The sequence below is a fragment of the Trachypithecus francoisi genome, unplaced genomic scaffold, assembly GCF_009764315.1.
Source record: "Trachypithecus francoisi isolate TF-2019V2 unplaced genomic scaffold, Tfra_2.0 Contig01440, whole genome shotgun sequence".
NCBI lineage: Eukaryota > Metazoa > Chordata > Mammalia > Primates > Cercopithecidae > Trachypithecus > Trachypithecus francoisi.
Genome location: NW_022681431.1, coordinates 20,858,096 through 20,864,095, shown reverse-complemented (window position 1 = coordinate 20,864,095; position 6,000 = coordinate 20,858,096).

The window sequence follows — 6,000 nt, the reverse complement described above, 5'->3', positions numbered from 1 at the left end:
ATTCACATGAGGGAGAATGAAGAGTTCTTGTTCAGCGGATGTTCAGTACCAGCAGCTATAGTTTTATAAATTACCAGCTGTTATTTTTTCCTTCAGAGTTCCTCAGATTGCCTTTTAGAATTTTTCCTCCTTTCTGAAGCAACGTGCCCCACAGCCAGAAAGACCTTATGTCCTGGAAGTTTGAGAGCAGTTCCGATTTAAAATAATCTATCCTGTCGTGTACCCCCACAGGTTAGACCGTGTGACCAATTTGGGGTTCAGAAAGCATGGTCACCACAGACTCAGCCATTCCAGATGAACGCTTGCATTCCATCAACTCTCAGACGGTTTGATCATCGAGTGCTTGCTGCGGCACCCCCTCCGGCTTGGACCCTATGCACATTGTTACCAAGCAAAAGAAACAAGCAGAGAAAGAAGGGCACTGCTCTCTTACAATATTATAGGAATACTATTCTGTATAATAAAAAAAAATGCAGGCAAATAGTTTTTTAAACTACACAATACATATTGTAGAAAAGTTAGAAAATATAACAAAGCAAATAAAATAAAAACACCTTGACCCTACCACTTGCAGATAATTACTATTTAATATTTCAATGCACATAGATATTTGATAGTCCTTTTTAAAATAAATGTGATCCTAATGTCTATATACAGGTTTGTCACCACATTTTGCATTTAGCAATGAACTAGCAATATCTCTCTACATCTTTAAATATGATTAACATCAGCATTTTAATTGCTGCCTAGTACTCTGTAGTAAGAATATACAGTGAGTTACTTTAAGTCCTCGAATGTTATTTCGATGCCTTATTATATACAATGCTGGGGGAAAGCACAGTTTTCTTTACATAAAGTATGTGGGTGGTGATATGGGACTTTGTCCTGCAGAAATCTGCGGATCTTCCTGAAAGGTGCCAGGAATCATGACTTGCTATAATGGAGGTTAGTCTAGTCATTATATGTGCCCATGCATCAACGACATGCTAATATATCTCACTTTAATCTTTCCTATCATTTGCTGTTGGCTTCTCTTGTGTGTCTCAGGGGTCCTCTGGTGTCCAGACCAACTTTCTTGATCATCACATTGCCATTATTTTTTGGCTGGCTGTGGCATGCATTGTTCTGAGGTCAGTCTATGACTGAGTCTGTCTGGATTACATTTTTGGGTGGTACATCACACACCATGTCAGCTCCCTGGCTCCCACTAACAAGACTTTAAAGAGATTTTTAAAAAGGCTCAGAAAGTTTCTTGGATATCAAACAGCCCTTATAAAAATAACATTTTTATGACTTAAAATGTAAATGAATCAGAAACATACGGATTAAATTTCCTTTGAAATGCCCAAGGGTTTAAAAACTGAGAGAAGAGTACTTGCAAAACGAGTTAAACTAAGTTTTGCCAAAAATACAACACTTGAAAAATCGTTTGGGATGTTTTACAGATCCCTAGGTGCTCATGGGTCCTCTATTCTCTATTTGAAAAGTACTTAGATTTTCAAAATTTAGGTCACTTAATAAAATGCACTTAGAACTAGTTCTAGTTAAGGAAATGATATTAAAAAGTCAAATTTAGATGAAGTGTACTTGAAATATGCCTACTACTTCAGTATCTTGCAATTTCCTCCTCTAGCTGTGATCATACCCTTCCCGTGTGAAAGGTGCACCATGAGAACTTTTACTATGTTGGGAAAAGATTGATAGTATCTGTCAAACAAGTACAAATTAACACTGCTCTCCCACTTTTCCTTCTAAGGCAGTTGCTCCAGTATTTCCCCACTCTTCTATCTTACCTTGGTATCCATAGAAACAGAGCCTAGGACAGGGATCCTTGCATAAGTGATTTACTGAGGAAGTACTCTCAGGAGAAATCTGGAAGGAGAAGAAACAGATAAGGCAAGAGCAGAAACTGAGCAAGATGTGGTTTCAGTTGAAGTCTAGCCTCAGCCTGATCCCACAGGGAACTCTGAAGCAGGAGGGCTCTACAGAGTTGTCTCACCTTGAGGCGTATTCCAGGATGTATAAGTCAGTCATTAGCTGTCAGCTGTCCCTGGATAAAAACACATAATTTCCCTGGCATTTAGAAGATGGATGCAATAGGCACATAAAGGGGATCTGGGCAGAGCATGAACAGTGTCCATTATATCTCTGTTTCTCAAAGCCTTGAAGACATCTTTAATTCCCCTCTACCTCCATGCTTCCCCTCTATTCAATGAAACTTCAAATTCTTTCTTTCTTTCTTTCTTTTTTTTTTTTTTTTTTGCAGTTAACCTGCAGTGATCGTCTTTGCATATTTCCCACTGTAGTCATGTTAGCCTAGACTTTCACCTCTAATAGCTGGATTCTCCTACCCAGTTCCCAAAAGAATTCCCACTTTAGAATATCCCCTACATGGCTTCATTATTGTCTCTAAACATCATTTTCAGATGCCCACGGATCAATTGTAATTCTTAAATATCTACTGGAACATTTCTCAATTTCTTTTTAAGATAAAGAATACCTTTAAGGCTGGCGCAGTGTAAGGTGTGATTACAGGATCACACCTGTAATCCCAGCACTTTGGGATGCCAAGGCAGGTGGATCACGTGAGGTCAGGTGTTCAAGACTAGCCTGGCTAACATGGTGAAACCCCGTCTCTACTAAAAATATAAAAATTAGCTGGGCATGGTGATGGGCACCTATAATCCCAGATACTAGGGAGGATGAGGGGGGAGAATTGCTTGAACTCGGGAGGCAGAGGTTGCAGTGAGCTGAGGTTGTGCCATCGCACTTCAGCTTGGGTGACAGCATGAGACTCCGTCTCAAAAACAAAACAAAACAAAAACCAAAAAAACCTTGGAATCATAGTGTTTATTACACTAAGGTAGATTATAATATGGAAAAGTAAGGCTTAAGAAAAAAACAATTTGAAAAGTATCAAACTTACCAGTTAATTAAACTAAATTTTTGTTTAAATAAGACTATATGTAAAGCACTTAGACTAGTACCTGATAGGAGTAAGTGCTCAATAAATACTGGTAATATTATCACTGTTGTTGCAACAGTCTTACAACTGATCTCCATGGTTATACTTTTGTCATCCTTTAATAGTTGTTTCATGCCCAGAAACCAGCATGATCATGTTTAATAACCAAGTATTACTACTTTACTTGTATCTCTTCCCAATTCATTTACAATAAAATCTAATCTTTACCTTAACCTATGAGACACAGAACAACCTTGTCCTATTTATGTCTCCAACCTCAGCTCCAGCCACTGCCCAATACATGCTTCTAGCATATGGACTTTCTTAAGTTCCTTGTACGTCAAAATCTCTTTCTTGCCTCAGGGACTTTGTATCTGTTTCCTCCACCTAGAAAAGTCTTCTCCTCTCACCCCTCCTTGCACGACTGGCTCCATATTTAGGTCTCAGCTTAAATGTTTATTTCTCAGAAAGCCTTTTCTGATGACCTCATTTATTCATTCAGTAAGTACTTACTAAGCACTGACAATAGTCTCCCTTAACTGCTGTTTTGCTTTCCTTGATTTCAGTTATCTGCAGTCAACTGTGTTCTAAAAATATCAAACGAAAAATTCCAGAAATAATTAGTCGTAAATTGCACACCATTCTGAGTGGCATGATGAAACCTTGCACTGTTCTGTTTCATCCTGCCTGGGACGTGAGTTATCCCTTTGTCTAGCATATCCATTGCTATGTATGCTACCTACCTGTTAGTCATTCAGTAGCTTTCTTGGTTATCAGATCAACAACAAAACAGTATACAGCTGTTCCTCAACTTATGCTGGGGCTACATTCTGATAAACCTATTGTAACTTGAAAATATAAGTCAAAATCATATTTAATAGACCTACCAATATCATAACTTAGTCTAGCTTACCTTAAATGTACTCAGAACACTTATATTAGCTTATAGCTGGGCAAAATCATCTAACAGAAAGCTTATTTTATGCTCAAGTATAGAATACTTCACATAATTTATTGGTTCCTGTAACTTCCAATAAATTATGTAACCTAATAGGTGTAGAAAAAGCTTTCAATAAAATCTAACATCCCTTCATGATAAAAACAAACAAACAAACAAAAACCCTGAACTGACTAGGCATTAAAGGAACATACCTCAAAATAATAAGAGTCCTCTATGTCAGAACCACAGCCAATATCATAATGAATGGGCAAAAGCTAGATGCATTCCCCTTGAGAACCGGAAAAAGACAAGGATGCCCACTCACCACTCCCATTCAACATAGTATGGGAAGTCCTGGCCAGAGCAATCAGGCAAGAGAAAGAAATACAAGGCATTCAGATAGGAAAAGAAGTAATCAAACTATTTCTCTTTGCTGACAATATGATTATATATCTAGAAAACCCTAAAGACTTCTAGAACTATTATAATAAATTAGTAAGGTTTCAGGATACAAAATCAACGTACAAAAATCAATAGCATTTCTATATACCAATAACATCCAGGCAGAGAGTCAAATCAAGAACACAATCCCATTTACAATAGCAACAAAGAAAATGAAATACCTAGTAATACAGCTAACCAGAGTTGAAAGATCTCTACAAGGAGAGCTACAAAACACTGCCAAAAGGAATCATAGATAATACAAATAACTGGAAAAATATTCCATGCTCACGAGTAGGAAGAATCAATATCTTTAGAATGGCCATATTGCTCAAGGTAATCTACAGATTGAATGCTATTCCTATCAGACTACCAATGTTGTTTTTCACAGAATTAGAAAATTTTCTAAGATTCATATGAAACCAAAAAGCCTGAGTAGCTAAGGCAATCCTAAGCCAAAAGAACAAATCCAGAGGCATCACACCATTCAACTTCAAACACTACTACAAGTCTACAGTAACCAAATCAGCATGGTACTGGCACAAAAACAGACACATAGACCAATGGAATGGAATAGAAAACTCAGCAATAAAGCCACACACTCACAACCATCTGATCTTCAACAAAGCTGACAATAACAAACAATGGGGAAAGAACTCCTGATTCAATAAATGATGCTCGGATAACTGGCTAGACATATGCAGAATAATAAAATTGAATACTTCCCTTTCACCATATGCAAAAATTAACTCAAGATGGACTAAGGATTTAAATTTAAGACCTCAAACTATAAAAATGCTAGAAAAATACCTAGGAAATACCCTTCTTGATATCAGCCTTGGCAAATAACTTTTGGCTAAGCCCAAAAAGCAACTGCAACATAAACAAAATTGACAAGTGGGATCTAATTAAACTAAAGAGCTTCTGCACAGCAAAAGAAACTATAAAGAGTAAACAGATGCCTGTAGAATAGAAGAAAATATTCACAAGCAATGCATCTGACAAAGGTCTGATACCTAGAATCTATAAAGAACTTAAGCAAGAACCAAATAAACCTAGTAAAAAATGGGCAAAGAACGTGAAAAGACACTTCTCAAAAGAAGTGTCCAACGAGCATGAAAAAATGCTACATCATTATCAGAAATACAAATCAAACCACAATGAGATACCATCTCATACCACTTAAAATAGCTATTATTTAATTCTTCAGCATCATGCAACATACCTATGTAACAAAGTTGCACATGTAGTCCCTGTAGCCAAAATCAAAGTTGAAGTTCAAAAAATGAATGGTTGTATAGGTCCTCAAAGTACAGTTTCTATTGAATGCATACTACTTTTACACCACTGTAAAGCTGAAAAAATTTGAACCATGATAGTTGGGGACTGTCTGTATATAGGGTTTGGTACCATGTGCAATTTTAGGCATCCACTGGAGCTGTTGGAACATATCCTCTGTGGATTGGAGGAGGGGAACTACTGTACGATGTGCCAGGCATTATTTCAGTCCCAGAAAAAATGAGTAAAAAGGCAGCAGGCCCTATCCTCATAGAACTTACATATGAGTAGAGAGAGCAAAAAGCAGAAGTAAGCTGATCATATGTGTGTATGAGAAAAGTGAGGAGATGAGAAGTGCTGAAAAAATGATTAATTG